We start from the raw sequence: 18,295 nt of genomic DNA on the forward strand, positions 1-18,295 counted from the left end.
CATATCCCCGAAGTGCCTGATCTCTTTGGGATTAAATTGTGCGGATTTAAATAAGTTTATTCGGGCTCCGCAGACGCTATCTGCTCCTCAGCTGCTGCTGACTTCTAGCAGTAGCTAGCATTAGCATCAACGGACTGAACACAGAGCAGAGTAGACGTAAATGATGACTTTGTTTTGGGCACTGCGCGAGCGTGTACACATGCACTGCAGTCACATGCACTGCAGGGACACTTCTGATTGGTTAGAATAGAGAGCACAGTATAGCCGTGTTGTAAATACTGGATCAGACGCGCTCCGGGTTGATTATGATTTTTTTTTTAATCGCAGCCTTTGCGATTTGCTAATCGCGTGGTTTCAAATCGCAATTTCGGTTTGAAAACGATTAATCGTTCAGCCTTACTCAGGACATCATATTGTTTCAAACAAAGGACTGTTTTCATCCATATTCTTCTGGAACAGATGCTGGAGTTGCTACTCACACGAAGGGACAATTAGTCAAGTAACATTTCCTGAACAAGCCAAACGTTACCATCTGCTAGCTTTATCCAAACTGATTTTACTTTTTCACAAGATCAGGTGTTTAAATATTAGTTTATTTAGAATGTACCCTCGAGATTTAGGAGTAATCTTTTTCAAATAAGAATTTAATTTATTTTACATTTATAATGTATAGACACCGTGTTCCCTTTTAGGCCAATGAGCAAAACTAATGCTTGGAATGGATTCAGAATCATGAAAACCTCCTAGTTTGACATGAAATTTGTGTCCGTCTATGGTGTTGTATACAAAAATGGCCATAACGTCATTTCGCGATGTTTCCGGCAGAGCAGACCTCTTATTCTGTGGACATTAATGACCAAAACACAAATAATAAGTATGTCATGACATCACAGGTCCTCTCAAATTTTGGGTGACTGGCTCCCCGGCTACAGAGGATTATTGTGAAATTACTGTTGTCCAATAACTGCTATATCCTATGTAACTAATTAGCCAATTAGTTTGAAAAACAATCGGAAACAAAAATGTGTATTGCTAAAGGTTTGTTTTAAATACATTTTACTTTTGACAAGAAATGTACTAAAATAACTACTGTTTGTGCATTCTGACATGTGTCTTTGAAAACACTAGAATACCGATATGCATACACATTACACACAGAGTTCCCCAAAGTTCTCGCATAAAAATGCTAAGCCGGTTAGTAAATACCTTTGTTTCCTACATTTTTGAAGGAAAAAAAATCAAAACTATATATTTCATGGATAAAAAAAAAAAAAGTATTCCCCCCATATACAAATGTAGTGTAGGTGGTTGTACTGTTAAGTAACGCATGAAAAACTGATAATATCGTGTACAGTGTACCGTGGGACTGCTTGAAAAAAAAGTGTGATTATATTTTTCCATATGGCCCACCAAAAACAAAAACACACTTTGTGATTTGTACTTTTGAATACTTAAGTATTCTTGTAGTCGAGTAATATTTGTCCGCGTACACTTTTGACGCCAAGTATTGGGGTTGAGTACTTTTGTCCACCACTGACCAGCAGAAGCAGAAGTGTCCGTCGTCCACATGTTCGTCCAGCAGGAGAGAGTCAAGAGCAGCAGAGGCCACAGGGATGAGAGGAGGATCAGAGGAGACACTTCCTGATGTATACAAAATAAAAAAGACATACATGGATTAAAGCCAAATAAGATCTCAAGTGAAAAATGTTGCTAAGTCCTAATATGCAATTTGTGAAACAGCGTGAAATTAGTCACCACACACACACACACACACACACACACACACACACACACACACACACACAGTGTATCCTACACACTTAAGTGCACCGCTGGAAGAAACCGCAGTCACTCAATGTTAATAGTATTTGTAGTAGATAACCGTAGCACAATTTTTTTTATATACGATTCAAATTTTATTGCTTTTTCAGTTTAGTCAAAGGAATAACTGCATAGAATGTACATAAAAGAAAAAAATAAATCCTGGGAATTGCACTTGTGTCCCATGTATACATAGAAATGCTGTCTATACTGTACGGCTTTTTCCAAATAAAAGTATATTAAAAAAAAGAAAAGTACCAATTAACACCAAACCTGCTAAAGTTTAGAACTCCCTTTAACTTTCAGTTGTATACCTGGATCCATGTGGGATAGCCTATGCATAGAGTACAGACAGCATTTTGTAAATTCTAACATTTCAAGCTCAGGAGTAGTAGTAGCTTAGACCTATGCCAAAATAGTTTCTATTACAGTTTGGGTACATAAAGAATATAGATAGTTTATCAACTGGTGAATATTGATTGAAGTTCTCCCTGGGGAGATATCTACGCAGTGATACTAGTCTGGCCATATGCCAGGCTATGAGAATGCTACAGTAACATTATGATGATAATACATTTAGGGTGTATTCCTCTTTTAGCTTCATTCTGACTAATTGAACCCCTGCCTTGAATTGTAGATACGAAGAGATACATTTCAGTTCTCTCTTTCTACTGTCCTGATCTAATAATGCACGCATTTTTTCAGTCGGGCGTCTTTCCCTCTCTGATCGCCTGACTGTTGCAGATTGAGGTGGCTGCTCTACTTCTGCGCTTTTCATAACAGGCTGAACAAGGTCTAAGCGCTCTTTAATTGATTCTCGTACCGACTCTTCATCTTCAGTTTCCAGCTTTTTTCCTAGAATTGCCTGTTCTTCCTTTAGTGCAGCAATTATTTGCTCTGGTGCAACAACCACACCCTCATCCATAATTGTCCCTTTAAGTTAGAGTGGCTTTGCTTTAGAAAAGGTAATATTACACAAACCAGGATATGTGTATAACAAGCAACTGCTAGTTTTAAAGCACAAAGTTATTTTTAAATCAACAAAGCCTAAATGAAATCCTTTGTTTGTTTTTTAAACACCTGAATGAAATGAAAGTGTTTTTAAATCACCAGCGGAAATAAATGATAGTATTTTTAAATCACCAGCTGAATTAGATCAAAGTGTATTGTTTTTTGTATATCATCACAACCTAAAGCAATCACCTCCTTAATGGATTTAAATAATATCACCTCTTAGGGAATACACTCTTAAATGAAATGTCTTCTTATGAAAAACCTCTTAATAGAAATACTCTTGTAGAAACTCTTGTCCAGTTTTACAAATAAATACACAGAATAGGCAAATATGTCTCTTTGAAAATAATAAATGAGCAGAATGTCTCAAACTCAAACCTATATATATTATTTCTCAGACAAGATAAATGTTCCACCTTCCAAGACAATTCAACTTGTCTTAGTAGGCCTATAAATTAGATATTTTTCTTCACCCACACAATATACGGTCTGACCTGTCACCTGACTCCGAAAGACCGAAAAAGGAACGATGCCGCCTTCTTGTGGCCGTCTCGACAACTGCAGCGTCACCTTTCTGCTCCGCAGGTCCACCATAGAGAGGTCCACACGTTTCTGTATTTTTAGGTTTAGTTCATGTGCGCCACGTTACCCCAGATGCGTGCTGGCTGGAGCTTGTAGACAGGCAGGGTGGTTTGATGAATGTTGCACTGCGAGATGAGTCCTGGAAACCCCCTGGGCCCTCTCGTGGCTATGGAACGCTTTGTCCCGAAGCTCACCGCCGTTGCGAGGAGGTGGAATGGCCGACGTATGCCGTGCGTCTGGAACATACTCTATGGTCTGGAACTGGTCTTCCTCCTCGGCGGTGGTGGCCACGTTTTTCACTATAACCGCTCCTAAAGCTCTTCAACCAGCAGACTGACAAGTGACAACGCTCCAACTGAACTGATATCTCAAGGGTATTTATTTTCCCCAAGACAACGTGAAAAACTGCAAAGAACAACAAACAATATCCTTTTAAACACAATGAATTATACATGCATATGAATTATGAATGTCCTCTTTGACAGTCGAGCTGTCTCTTTTAAGTGTCCATAATCATGAAATCGTCCACATTATAAACAAACACAATGAAATGTCCATTACATTCACATGTTCAAACAAACGATGAAAAGACAATACTGTTTACAAACAAAACAACAACATGTAACATACCGTGTGCACCTTCTGCCAATTATTTTAGGAGTTAGTTAATTTTAATCTTTATTTATTTTAAGGACACTCTTGTTTAACAAGAGCTCCTTACACCACTGCAACTCTGTTTGTTCTGACTGAGCTTAGCTCACACAGGTGCAATCAATGCTGCTTCACTCTAATCACAGGGCACTACACCCAGAGCCTTTATATGGCTCTGACTACACCTACCTGCCCTCAACAGGTCATAATGAACAGCAATAAAAGACCAGGCACCACACACAGCATACAAATACACTATATTACCCAAATAAAAATACATACAATGTTCACATTATACACTTTCAGAAAGGCAAGTAATAAAATCAAATATTACAAAATACCCATTGCTGGGACAGCTACAGGTAGGCTATATTCAGTGATTTCCATATAAGGAGTTCCTTCCTGTCCCCAGTTAACCTCGGGGTCAAAAAACCATAGGTTTCGTTTTTCTCTAGGTGGCCCAGCCTTCATCCAATCAGGATAGAGAGGGGCCTTTATCATGATACGTTATGATTAGCTAGAGGCGGCATGACGTCATCACTGTGAGACGCCAACTCTTGGAAGCGCGACTGCTATAGTATATAGTATATATATAGTGTATGGATGCCACGCTTCTCCAATTATGGGACAGATATTTGCCATAAACTTAAGCGTGAACCTAAACATCCCCACGGAGCAACTTCCCTGTTGTCGTAACTTTGGTCGTCTTCTACATTGGGCGTGGGGACGAGTCCGTTGGGCGTGGCGTGTAGTCGGTCAGCCGTGTGGTTATTTAATGCGATCATAATTGTACTGGCTTTATTACCAGTTTATGTCTTCTACTGGATCCGTGACGCATGCCGTTATTTCTTTGGCAGGTGAGTTGCACAACTTTAATGCATAATTAGCTTTGAGAATTTCCTGATTCCCAGTAGCCTATAACATCTCTACATGTCTAATTGTGTGTGTGTGTGTGTGTGTGTGTGTGTGTGTGTGTCTGTGTGTGTCTGTGTGTGTCGACGGGCTTGCTTTCATAAACACAAACGGGAGGCGGGACGATGACGGACTCGAGATTCCAGGGTTCTACGAGCATGAGGCGCAAGAGGGTGACGACGGGGAGGGGAGAGAGCTGCCACATAACGTTTGACGGGTCACGGGTGAGTAAAATACATTTTCAGTAGAGATATTTTTGACTAGTTTAATTTAGTTACAGTACAGTACAACCTGTGTGTGTGTGTGTGTGTGTGTGTGTGTGTGTGTGTGTGTGTGTGTGTGTGTGTGTGTGTGTGTGTGTGTGTGTGTGTGTGTGTGTGTGTGTGTGTGTGTGTGTGCACGGAGAGAGACAGAGTTATTTAATGAAAGTATGAAACTCAAGATTATTGTTATTGTTTTAGGACTGTAACACACTGTAGCGTTCTATAGTAATTGAACTGATGAATCATAACCGAGTAACTGAAGTAGAGCACCGAAGTCTGACGTCACTTTCAGTAGAGGGCGTCAGTCCCCAGGTTCATGTATTTTTTGAAACACAGTTCTTATATGAGGCGATCTAAAATCCCCCTATGGAGATTACAATGCAAATAAAAAGTACACGAACCTGGGGACTGACGCCCTCTACTGACAGTGACGTCAGGACTTCGGTGCTCTACTCCTTATCCTAACTCCCTTGTCCTAATCCTAGTCATCCTTATCATCTTAATCTTAATCATCCTAACACTAGCCATACTGCCTTTTCAGAAGTAGGCAAGTGATACAGAGAACAAACCCATTGAGACCTGACGCAGATTCTACAAATGCCTTCTAAATCAGTAGCTCTCCTCACACTTTCACGATTAAAAAAAAAGGAATGTTCAAAAATATGAGATGCACAAGTGGCACGCTGTGACGTTGTTCATCTGCTAGTTTTGAATAGCAGATGCTAAAAGAGGCATTCTTGGTTTTAATGGGTTAAAATACATCTCCTGTCCTGACAAAAGTACAGATGATACAGATTTAATAATGTACTGACATTCCAGTGGTGTTTTTAAATACCATGGCCTCTGTTCTTCTGAAGCACAGTTTGTTTTGTAGGCTTTTTCAGTTTTTCTCATCCCATCTGTTATTTTCCTGTGTGGTAAACATTATCTTATAATTCAATGGTTATGATCTGACTAATTGAATTACAGCAGAAATAAGCGTGATCTTCGTTAACGGTGACGTAAGCTACAGCTCCTCTCTCTCTCTCTCTCTCTGATAGGTAGGTAGACAGGCAGACAGACATACAGACAGACAGTCGGGTGGTACACTTCAGACAACACTTCAGACAAGATTTTAACAAACTAATATTTCAAAATGCTTACTTTCCAGGAAGAGAAAGGCCGAAAAGCTGCTTGGAATCCCGCTGTCCCGCAGAAAATTATTCGTGCGAATAATTCGCCTTTTTTTTTAAAACCAATTGAAGTCAATGCAAGCTTCCACATCAGTGGCGAACATGCGACAGACATTCGCATCGCGTCGCTAATTCGCCAGTGTGTGAGTATTTCCTGATTTGCAACACATTAACTTCTACTCCACTTGGAGAGAAAATATTGTACTTTTACTCCACTACAATTATCAGTAGGCGGGGGCGCCTACTGAATGGCAAAAAACTACTTTCTGGCCTTGACAGCCCATACACCAAACAGAAAGGTTTGCATCTGATTGCATTAAACAACGTTAAATGACGTTAAACTCACTAATGCCACTCACTGTGCCACTCGATTTGCCACTCACTTCATGCATTCGCATACCCCGTATTGTTTTCCAAAGCAGTCGTAGGAGCGTATCTTTATTACAGGCTGTTTTAACCCCTGCATCAAAATCACATGTATTGGTTGGTGGAGATCTCCAATAGAACGCTACTGTCTGTTTCTGTCTAAATATGTGTCTGTCTTTCAGTTCCTTTCTCTTTGGATGAAGAGTCGGTCCCTCCACCTCTTCCTCCTACTACTGGGATCAAACTGGGAAGATTCCAGGTAATTTTAAATGTATCTTCGGGTTAAAGTGTTAAACCTATTTTGATGCTATATTAAGACATCCTGTATACCTCGTCGTATACCTTTTGTCATGCAAAGAAAATGTATTTGGATATACTGGAATATTTTTCACCAGTGAAGATTCCATTCCATTTCATTTTAGTTGCTAGTGTCTGCCCGTCTTCCAGTGTCCAATGTTTGCTGTTACGTTCTGAAGCCCTGCTGAATTATTTTCGCAGCTTTCTGTGGTTTTGTTTCAAACAAAATTCTGTGGATTTCAGTTCTAACAGACCATAGACAGACCCTGTAATGACGAAGCTACAGTACCAGAGGTGTCTGCCTTATCTTCATATTTGAATTGGTCTTCACTAATGCTCATAAGATGGCACCATGTCTGTCTCACTCTGTGTCTCAGAGGTCTGTGGACGGTTTGGACACTTCAGACAAGATTTTAACAAACAATAATATTTCAAAATGCTTACTTTCCAGGAAGAGAAAGGCCGAAAAGCTGCTTGGAATCCCGCTGTCTTTGGTAGAAAGGTTTCTGGCTGAACTGTCCACATTCCACCAATGGGACAAAGAGTGTATACTGTATTGTGCCGAATATAAGACGACCCCCATTTTTCAAGACTCATTTGTGGAAAAAGAACATTGAATGTCAAGTACTCTAGTCCCCGATTATAATACCGTTTTTTTATGATATTTCCTTTGGAAATATTCAGTACAATAGGGTAATTCGCATACTGTAGCATGATAACCAATTATATGAAGATAAGGTTGCAAATGGGTGAAGTGCTCCTTTAAACGTGTGGCATCTAATTTCTCTCTCTCTCTCTCTCACCCTGTCTCCATCGTCAGGTGTCCTTGGCAACAGAAGTGTGTCCAGTCCAGCGTCCGTCCTGCACACAATCCTCTACTACCTCATCGTCTTCATCCTCCTCATCCTCGTCTGCTCCTTCCAGTCCAGACAACACGCTGCACAGGAAGCCCTGCTCTCCTCTGAGAGGAAGTGATGTCACACTGACCAGGACGCCCCCCTCGCCTCCTCTGAGAGGACGCGATTTATTCGTGCGAATAATTCGCCTTTTTTAAAACCAATTGAAGTCAATACAAGCTTCCACATCAGTGGCGAATGTGCGAAAATGCGACAGACATTCGCATCGCGTCGCTAATTCGCCAGTGTGTAATGACCTTACAGTTATGGCTGGGCTTAATATATGCCTCTACTGTGTCACTGTTCCCAAAGTTTCTCTGTGCCTTAGCTTTTGCACTGTTTAAATACTGTTCTGTGTGTGGGTACATATACTAAACTGTATGTATCAGTTAACTGCATTACCTTTTATACTTTAACTTTATGCAACTACATAGTACCTGTTGTTTGTATGCATGGTTGCCAGTGAGATGGTTTCCCCACAGTTTAAAGATTTCATGCAGCACCTTTTGCACTATTAGCATCTTCAGAATGCTTCTCCCCAAGTCCTTTTACATATCGACTAGGGCGGTAGTACCGATTCTGCCAGGCAGGGTTTAAATTTGCATATTTGCAAATGCGCTTCGAATTGATTTGCTCTAATGCTGATTTTCCAGGTGTGTGTATGTATGGCATAAAGCTGTATTGTTGAAGTAATGAAGCTTACACAACAAAGTGTACATTTGTGTTTTAAGAGGAAGTAGGAAGAGCACTATTTGTTATAAGCCTAAGTAATTGCAAAAAAAAGAACTGATGTAGAAGTGACTACTATAAGTAGTGAATACCCTGGCAGCACTGTGTGGTCCAGTACCTTCCGGATAAATTCCACAATTGAACACAGGGTGGCACTAATGAGTAACAATCCTTTTGAACGTACTGTAAATGTATCTGCCTTTTGCTCCATACTTGAACCCATTATAATCTTCTATGGTATCAATACATAAAGTTGTTCGCTATCTTGATGGAACTGTGTTTATTCTTTTAGAGTGGACTTGTTTGAAACATGGGCTATAATGCTATATTATTGAAATGTTAAGTTATTCCATAATATGTTATATGGTGGCACTAATATCAAAACTAGATTTGGTACATTTCCTGAGTCCACAAAAAGAACGGGTACACTCTAAAGTGGTATACAGTATCTTATATATGATTTTTGGTAACACTACTATTCACATGTATCCCATGTCTATAAAAGTTATAAGCAAATACCTATTCTGGTTTATAAATTATAACAATATTTATAAGCACACAGCACTGGCAGGCTTTGTAACACTGTAACACACCTATGATTCCCAAGTTAATTCTCATAGTTGTAATATTAAAAACAAAACAAAAAACCCAATAAGAATGGATCATAAGATAAAATATTTCGTACTGGTAAGAACTCAAACTGTTTTCATCGTTGACGAGAATATTCAGGAATCAGGATTTTAATTTTGACCTCCTAAATGATCCTGCAGAACCCCGCCAAACTGGTAAAACGTGAAATATATTTAGTTTCACCTCAAATCTAATCTGTATGTTATGACCTGTAAAGAGGAAAATAAAAATAATTTACTTTCACAGTCTTTTTGTATTGCATAGGATTGATGTCCTTTCTACTTAAAAGACCATTTATAGTGTCTTAAGCAGATAATAGTGCATTATAAGTATGTTTCTAATGCATGATAGACATGGGATGCATAGCAGGTGTTACTATATTGATTTAACATACTCAAACTGAACAATGTCTGTTCATTACCTGAGTTAAGCCTCTGTTTTTTCAACTTTTCTGATCCAATTTCACTCTCATTTCACGTAAATTGGGTTTAGTATATTATGTGGTAGGTAGGTTAGGTAGTAGAGTAGTAGTATTGATTGATTGAATATATTATCACGCAGAAATGTAATAAAGTATTTAATCAATCAATACTATCTACTACCTAACCTACCACATACTGTACTATACACAGACACCTAATTCTCTCAAGTATATGACAATTACAAGTAATACACATTGGAACCCCTTGAGCGTGTTGGAGTAAGAGTTCATTACCTTAGTAACAACTGTGTGACCTTCTGCTAATTTGAAAGTCAAACCTATCCTATTTCTATGTATTGGCTCACTGGTGCTGGTGGTGGTGATTTGTGTACAAACTTCTATTCACTGACACAGTGAATTATTAACAGATTATTATCCTTGTTATACTTTAGCTATTGAAAAATAGCAGATCTACAAGCTCATGTTTTGAATCTATATTCTGAACAGTTTTGAACTCAAATCTTTGCTTCTGGGGGGGTGCCTGGAACAACATATTTTCAGATGGGGGTCGGAGGCCAATTACATATCATTTTTGGGGTCCATGACATGAAATATTGAGCACCACTGATACAGAAACATGAGGTATTTCAGAAAACTGTCAGAATTTAGAAGACATTTTTTAAATCTCGACGTCAGGTCTAAATGGCTTAATGCATTGTCGGAACATACAGTTCTCTCCAGTGAACACACATTATGATATTCAAAATGACATTTACTGGCGTAAACTAGTACAACTGTGTATCGAAAAACATCCCTTTGCACACCTATACAGCTGTGTAAGAGAAAGCAACCAACATACAGTAAGAGAGCAGGAGGTTAAAAACAACAACATGTTCAACATTTTCAACTAGCAGGCAGCAGCCTAAACCATTTAACTGAGGGAGGGTCCCTAATCTAGTTTTGATTAGGGTTTACTGCCATGTAAACAGGTTGAAAAGGTGCCCCTTTTCTTTGTATTTCAGTGCAGGAGTCGGTGACGTCTTTCAATTGTGATAGAACACAGATTGAGAATGTTAAGCCATTCTGGGCGGGAACCCCTTTTGGTGTTTTAAACATGATCTACAAGCTCATCTACGAGCTTGTAGGTCTGCTATTTTTGAAAAATCGTGAAAATGTGTCACAAATCTTTGAATATATATTCTTTCAGAGTGAACGTTTTTAACTCAAATCTTTGTTTCTGGGAGGTTTGATTGATTGATTGAAGAATTTATTAACAGTTGCAGAATTACAGTACATTTCAAGCACAAACTCAATACAAAGGCTGTTAACTGTGAGTGGACGACCCAATTAAGCATTACACTTGTTTACAATAGGGTCCACCATGTTCAAATCATCAAAACATTTAGAGACGTACAAATAGACACTTCTATAGACACAGGAATTCATCATAAAGGAGGTAAAAAGGGAAAAGAAACATATACAGTGAGGGAAAAAAAAGGGGTGGGCGGTGGGGGGGATTCACTTTCAGCTCCGTTAATTTGTTTGTTTTCCTTGGAGGAGCTGCGTTGGGTCCCCAAGTCGGCTCCGTGGCCGTACCTTGAGTTGGCTGTGTGGCCATGACCGTCTCTTGTGTTGTCCTTGCGTTGGGTCCCCAAGTCGGCTCAGTGGCCATACCTTGAGTTGGCTGTGTGGCCGCGACCGTCTCTTTGTTGTCCTTGCGTTCGTGTTTGAGGGATTCCGATTTTACAGGGGCCAGTTTCGAATTGCAGCCGTCCGTAGGTGCCCTTTGAGAGCAGTTTTGAAGGAGTCAAGGGATTCGCATGTCTTAATGACAGTTGGTAGGGCGTTCCACATTTCGGTGGCATAGGAGCGAAAAGAATTTAGTCCCTTGTTTGTGCCGAATCTGGGTTGTACATGGTTCGTTGCACTCCCTCTGGTGTTGTGGGTGTGGACTTCGTTAACATTAAGGAAGTATCATGGGTATCTTGGTGGTGTATCGAATCTTGTGGACCAGACCCATTGCAAGATGCTGTACTCTGTCGTCGACCCTAAGCCATTCCAGCCTGTCGAAGTGGGCAGGGGTGAGGTGGGTTCGGGGGGTGAGGCCAAGTAGGAGCCTGACCAGTTTGTTTTGGGAAGTCTGGAGCCTAGTTTTAAGGGCCTTTGAGGTGCTGTGGTACCAGGATACCAAAGAAACCTATACATAGTCAAAGAAACCTTGTACGAGGGCTCCTGTTAAGGTCTTCAAGGTGTTTTTGTTGACCAGTGAGGAGATCCTGTAAAGGAATCTTGTTCTTTGGTTGACTTTTTTGATTACGTTGGTGGCCATTTTATCACCGGAAAGATTAGCCTCCAGGATGGAACCTAGGTAGGTAATTTCATCTTTACGTGTGATAACATTGTCACCCACTCTAACCACGAAGTCATTTGCCTTGCTGAGATTACTATTAGATCCAAAGAGAATGGATTCAGTTTTTCCCAGGTGTAAAGATAGTTTGTTATCAGCGAGCCACACACACACACACACACACACACACACACACACATTTTGTTAGACAAGCTTATTCTATCAGGTTATTGGTCGGCATATCTCTGTGGTTCGAGAGTGGGGCAGCGTTTACTAATGAATGGCACAGTTTCAGTACTTTTTAAATGGTGATGTGTAACATTTTTGACATACCAAACATATGAGATCCACCAAACAAGGTTTTTTTTTAACAAAAATGTATTCAGCTGTGTGCGTGCGAGCACTCATGGGTTATCTGAACATGGAAAAATGTAGCTCATGGACGGACGGACACACACACACACACACACACACACACACACACACACACACACACACACACACACACACACACACACACACACACACACACACACACACACACACACACACACACACACACACACACACACATGTTGGTATACAACACAAACAAAGAGGTAGGAGCACACATCAACAGTAGGGAGGTGCTGACCACGGTATATAAACTTGTAAAGGAAGGAGAGATCACACAGCTCGTAGTCACGATGCAAAAAACTTTTATTTCAAGATGACCAACGTTTTGGCACAAAATGCCTTCTTCAGAGTATACAGTATAACACATAAATGTAAGGATATCAACATGCAACGAAACAGGCTAAGAAATAATGTTACTGCCATGATCAAATCCGCCAAAAGTAACTTTATTAATAATAAAGCTGAGGAAAACAAAAACAATCCTCGAGAGCTCTGGAAGCTACTCAACAACCAATTAGGCTATAGTCAGAAACTGAAAACCAAGTTTTCAAACAAACATTAAAGCGAACAACACTCTCATCACTGACAAGCTTGATGTGGCCAACTACTTGAACATCTTCTTTACAAACATATCAACAACGCTGGTTAACAATCTGCCCTCCCACTCTGGGCTCTTTGGTGTAGAGCACATTAAAACCTTCTACAGAAACCTAGGTGTTTGTAAAGACGATTTTAAATTAGTTATGGTAACAACTGATGAGGTACTTAAGAAACTGAGTGCCCTCCAACCCCACAAGGCCACTGGCCATGACAATATTCCCTCCAAATTTCTCAGAGACTCAGCCATCTCTATAGCTCCAATCATCACCCACATAGTAAACCTCTCCATCAAACAGGGACAGGTCCCCCTAGATTTCAAAATGGCCAAAGTAACCCCCCTGCACAAGAAAGGGAGTAAATTAGACCCCGGCAACTACCGCCCTATTTCTATTCTAAGCTCCATCTCGAAAGTGATGGAAAAAATAGTCTATGAACAGGTTGAAAAGTATCTTGCCACTAATAAATTATTGTACGAGTTCCAATCTGGCTTCAGAACATCCCACTCCACTGACACATGCCTTTTCTATTTGAGCGACCACATCAAACAAGAGGTGGACGCTGGCAAATACTGCGGCATGGTCATGCTGGACCTCCAAAAGGCTTTTGACACAGTGAACCACTCCATACTGGTTAACAAGCTAAAAGCAATTGGTTTCGATAGCACATCAGCGAGCTGGATGCAATCCTACCTGGAGGGGAGAGAACAGATGGTGGAAGTGAACGGAACACTGTCCCCCCCCCCTCCCAGTGAGCTGTGGCGTTCCACAAGGAAGCATACTAGGGCCTCTACTGTTCCTAATATATGTTAACGACATGACTTCAGCTTGTGACTGCAACTTGTTCCTGTTCGCAGATGACTCGGCACTGCTGGTCTCGGACAGGGACAAACTGCAGGTTGAAAATGCCCTCAGCTCTGAACTCGGTAGAATCTGCACCTGGCTCGCTGATAACAAACTAGCTTTACACCTGGGAAAAACTGAATCCATTCTCTTTGGATCTAATAGTAATCTCAGCAAGGCAAATGGCTTCTTGGTTAGAGTGGGTGACAATGTTATCACACGTAAAGATGAAATTACCTACCTAGGTTCCATCCTGGAGGCTAATCTTTCCGGTGATAAAATGGCCACCAACGTAATCAAAAAAGTCAACCAAAGAACAAGATTCCTTTACAGGATCTCCTCACTGGTCGACAAAAACACCTTGAAGACCTTAACAGGAGCCCTTGTACAAGGCTTCTTTGACTATGCATGCACCTCCTGGTACCACAGCACCTCAAAGGCCCTTAAAACTAGGCTCCAGACCTCCCAAAACAAACTGGTCAGGCTCCTACTTGGCCTCACCCCCCGAACCCACCTCACCCCTGCCCACTTTGACAGACTGGCATGGCTTAGGGTCGGCGACAGAGTACAGCATCTTGCAATGGGTCTGGTCCACAAGATTCGATACTCCACCAAGATACCCATGTACCTGTGTAGATACTTCCTTAATGTTAACGAAGTCCACACCCACAACACCAGAGGGAGTGCAACGAATCATGTTCAACCCAGATTCGGCACACACAAGGGACTAAATTATTTTCGCTCCTATGCCACCAAAATGTGGAACGCCCTACCAACAGTCATTGTTCTGCCCTGGCAAAGTGTTACCAGAGCCACTTACTGGTCATTCAATTCATTATATAGAACAGGTGCTGTGTATTGCCCTGATTAGGAGAAGCACACAGGTGTATGTGCTGTTAATTATGTGTGTGCTCTGAAAACCCTCATTACACCATCTCTTGTTGTGCAGTCGACAGCATTGTCTGTAAGTGGGAACTTTTCATGTTCTTATGTCAGTACATGTAGTTTCTGATTTGGTATGCAACTTTATGATGTGTGTTCATGCATAATCGATTTATTTTCACTGTTTTGGTATGCAAACTTTATAGTGTGTTCATGCATAGGCCTAATTGTTTTATTTCCACATGTGCTATGATAGATTGAGATTGTGTGTATATTATAGCTCAGTGTGTTCACCTGCTTGTTTGATGGTTGTTACAGCCTGTCTTTTTCTTTCCTTTTTATAGTTTTACTCCATTTATTGGTGATATGAAGTGTGACATTAAATACTGGAGCTTGGACGCTACATCCTGACTCCCATCTCATTTTTAAAGGAGTTTGGCTGACTGTCTAACTATGTACACTAATGTACACGTAGCGAGGACAGTACAGTAAAAAGACAAGACAGCAGCTGGACAACAAGCATTATAAGTGCACCACAGTGCAGCCATGGCCGATCAGAACAGTGAGAAGACATCTAGTGTGAGATCAAAAAGCACAAGCTCATCAAGAAGATCAGTCAGTTCTGCAGCAGCTCGGGCACGTGCTAAAGCCGAAGCAGCACAGGCTCGTGTTTATTTTGCCACAAAGGAGCTGGAAATTAATATAGAGAAGGTCCGACTGCAAGCAGAGGCTTTAACGCTGGACGCCACACTGAAAGTTCTACATGTGGAGGAAGAGGCAGCAGCTGCTGCTGCTGAAGCAGAGATACTGGAAGCTGCTGCAGCAGAGGAGGAAGATCGCCGCAGCTGCACTCGTAGCCCTCCATCACGCCAAAGCACTCACAGCCGGACAAGCGAGTATCTCCAGGAGCAAGCTAGGATAAAATCAAATAGACTTTCTTCAAGGTCATTGCACGAGAACACAGACTCATTATCACCAGCCCAACATGAGGTCACTCAGGTGAGTCATTCACGCTGTACTGATAATGCCCTATTGTCTGTTATTGACAAGTGGATGTAGAGGGTTCAGAAATAGCCTCTATTGTAGTTTTGCACTAAAACATACACCCCCCATTTTTAAAGATTTATTAGAACTATTCTAACAGTATTGACACTTTTCTATGAGATGCCACATCTTATTAGACTTCCTAGTCAATAGATGGCGCTCATGCGCTTCTGTGAATCATAGAGGAACTGCCTATAGTCTCGGTCCCGCACATGCGCAGTCAGTAATAAACCGCTGCAGACCGAGCTACGCAACACTAAAGAATGTGTCCCATTCCTCGTTTTTCACAGGTATAAATATGATATCTAAACATGCCTAATGATGTTGAAACTACTGTGAACTGTCAGTGACATGTTTTGTAACGTTTTGAGTGTACTTGAAGTGAGTTTGGACCAGTAGTTTTATTGTTTTGATTGAGTTGAATAATGGCTGCTGCCAGGTAGTTAGCCAGGTGGTTTTACACTGTGTTACAACACAGACAGCACACGTGGTGCGCATGCGCACGCACGTGCGTGCGTGCGTGCGTGTCGGGATGAAAACGTGTTCTTTTGAATGTGTATTTGAGCTGGTGGTGTAAATGAAGAAGAGTATTAGATTCAGGAAATGTATTATTGTTATGATGATAAATGCAATCTGAGTGTTCTGACAGGAAATGTATTGTTATGATGATAAATGGAATCTGAGTGTTCTGACTACAGTATTAAGTGTGTATGTTGAGAGTAAGAATACAGATTGATATTGTGTCAAAAGGGTTATAAAGTGCACAATACTTTATTTTTGGTTTTATGAAGGATACAGTTTATTTTTGATTTATTTGGTTTATTGTCTTTTGTACTTTTGGAGCTATTGTGAAGTAAGATGTCTGTTATTATTTTGATATATTTTATTACTGAATGTTGATACATTGAGTGAGTAATAAACCGCTGCAGACCGAGCTACGCAACACTAAAGAATGCGTCCCATTCCTCGTTTTTCACAGATCCACAGCGCATTCAAGCCTGTGTATCGCTTGTACCGACCCAGACTCCCCTAGGTCTGAGGCCGGTAACAATTGGGGGCTCGTCCGGGATACAGCGCCACCTAGCTGGGAAAGTGGGAACTGCCACGGAGAGAACCTGTGTCTAAAGCTTCAGGGAAGGCTGCATTTCTGTGCGTCATCCAGAGAGTAGAGACCACGGGCGCTAAAGATGGCTACTACCACAACCCCACGACGGATGCTGATATTCACAATCCAGAAGAGACTCTTAGCCTTGAGTACCAGTCAGCTACAGACTGTTGCCAGTGCTGTTGATGAATACAGAGAAGCTGAGGAGCTTGCGGCTTTGAGTGAACCAGAACTGTATGATTTGATTGTCGACTACCTGAAAGGTGACAAGTTGAAAGAAATGGAGGATGAAGGCATGTCTCAAATCCTTCCCCTCAACGACATGATCGATGACATGTTCCGACTCCTGGATGGAAGAGGTACGGTGGAAGGAGCGGACGTGAGAAGAGTGGTTGAGACTGCACCTCTCCAGACAGAAGATGCAGCGACTCAACAGACCAGTTCAACTACAGCGACCATGGACAGTCACCTGCTGTCCCCACCCAGGGAAAGAGACATTTACGCACCTCCACCGACTATGGACAGAGACACTAGCACACCAACCAGGAACCTTGCCACTATATCGCCAGCCAGATCCATCACCAACAGTGCAGGTGGTGCCCCTCCTGGCCGTGCCAGTCCGTCCTCCAGTAGTGGTGAGCAGGTGGTGAGATTGACTGATGTAGCTGCTCTGTTTCCACGCAGAGAGTTTAAACTTTATGGTGGACAGATTTCTGACACAGGGTCTGAAATGTCATTCAGTAGCCTTTGTAAACAGATGGATGAAGGGTTACATGAAGGGTTTAGTGAGTCCGAGGTTATCCGCACTGTGCTTAAGATCACTAAACCTGGTACATTCAGAGAAATGTTAACTAACAAAGATGACCTTACTATGAGTGAGTTAAAACGGTTTCTCCGTTCCCATATCAGAGACAAAAACAGCACTGAGCTTTTTCAGGAGCTTAGTACTGCCAGACAGCAAGACAAAGAGGGCCCACAGCAGTTTTTGTATAGAATCATGGGTCTAAAACAGAGAGTTGTTTTTGAGTCACAACAGCCAGGTGCAGATTTTTGTTATGACAGAAAGCTTGTTCAGGGTACATTCCTTCACACACTCTACCAAGGGTTGAATGAAAAAAATAACCATGTCAGATGTGATCTCAAACCTTTCCTCACAGACTTGCAGGTTAATGATGACCTTCTCCTAGAACAGATCACTAAGTCCACCAGTGAGGAGGCAGAGAGGTTAAGACGCCTTGGTACTGTGATTAAACCCCGACCAGTGACTGTAAGTACAGCTCAGACTGAGCAGACTGACCAGACTAAACAGACCCAAGTTGACTCTGAAT

At 41.3% G+C, this 18,295-nt stretch overlaps 2 protein-coding genes across 2 annotated transcripts in view; both read right to left on the bottom strand.

The window, feature by feature from the left end:
- The window catches only part of LOC306939096 (uncharacterized protein), a 43,133-nt gene extending 38,965 nt beyond the window's left edge, over positions 1-4,168 (bottom strand). The window contains exons 1-2 of the mRNA XM_079523587.1: positions 4,048-4,168; positions 3,337-3,822 (exon numbers count right to left, since the gene is read on the bottom strand). The gene's annotated coding sequence lies outside the window, so the exon portion shown is untranslated. The remainder of the gene's footprint in view (positions 1-3,336; positions 3,823-4,047) is intronic.
- Positions 1-18,295, bottom strand: part of LOC306939097 (mitotic-spindle organizing protein 2-like) — a 109,086-nt gene that overhangs the window by 67,199 nt on the left and 23,592 nt on the right. The gene's annotated exons all lie outside the window — the stretch shown is intronic.

Source organism: Electrona antarctica, assembly GCF_951216825.1.
Source record: "Electrona antarctica genome assembly, chromosome: 16".
Lineage (NCBI taxonomy): Eukaryota > Metazoa > Chordata > Actinopteri > Myctophiformes > Myctophidae > Electrona > Electrona antarctica.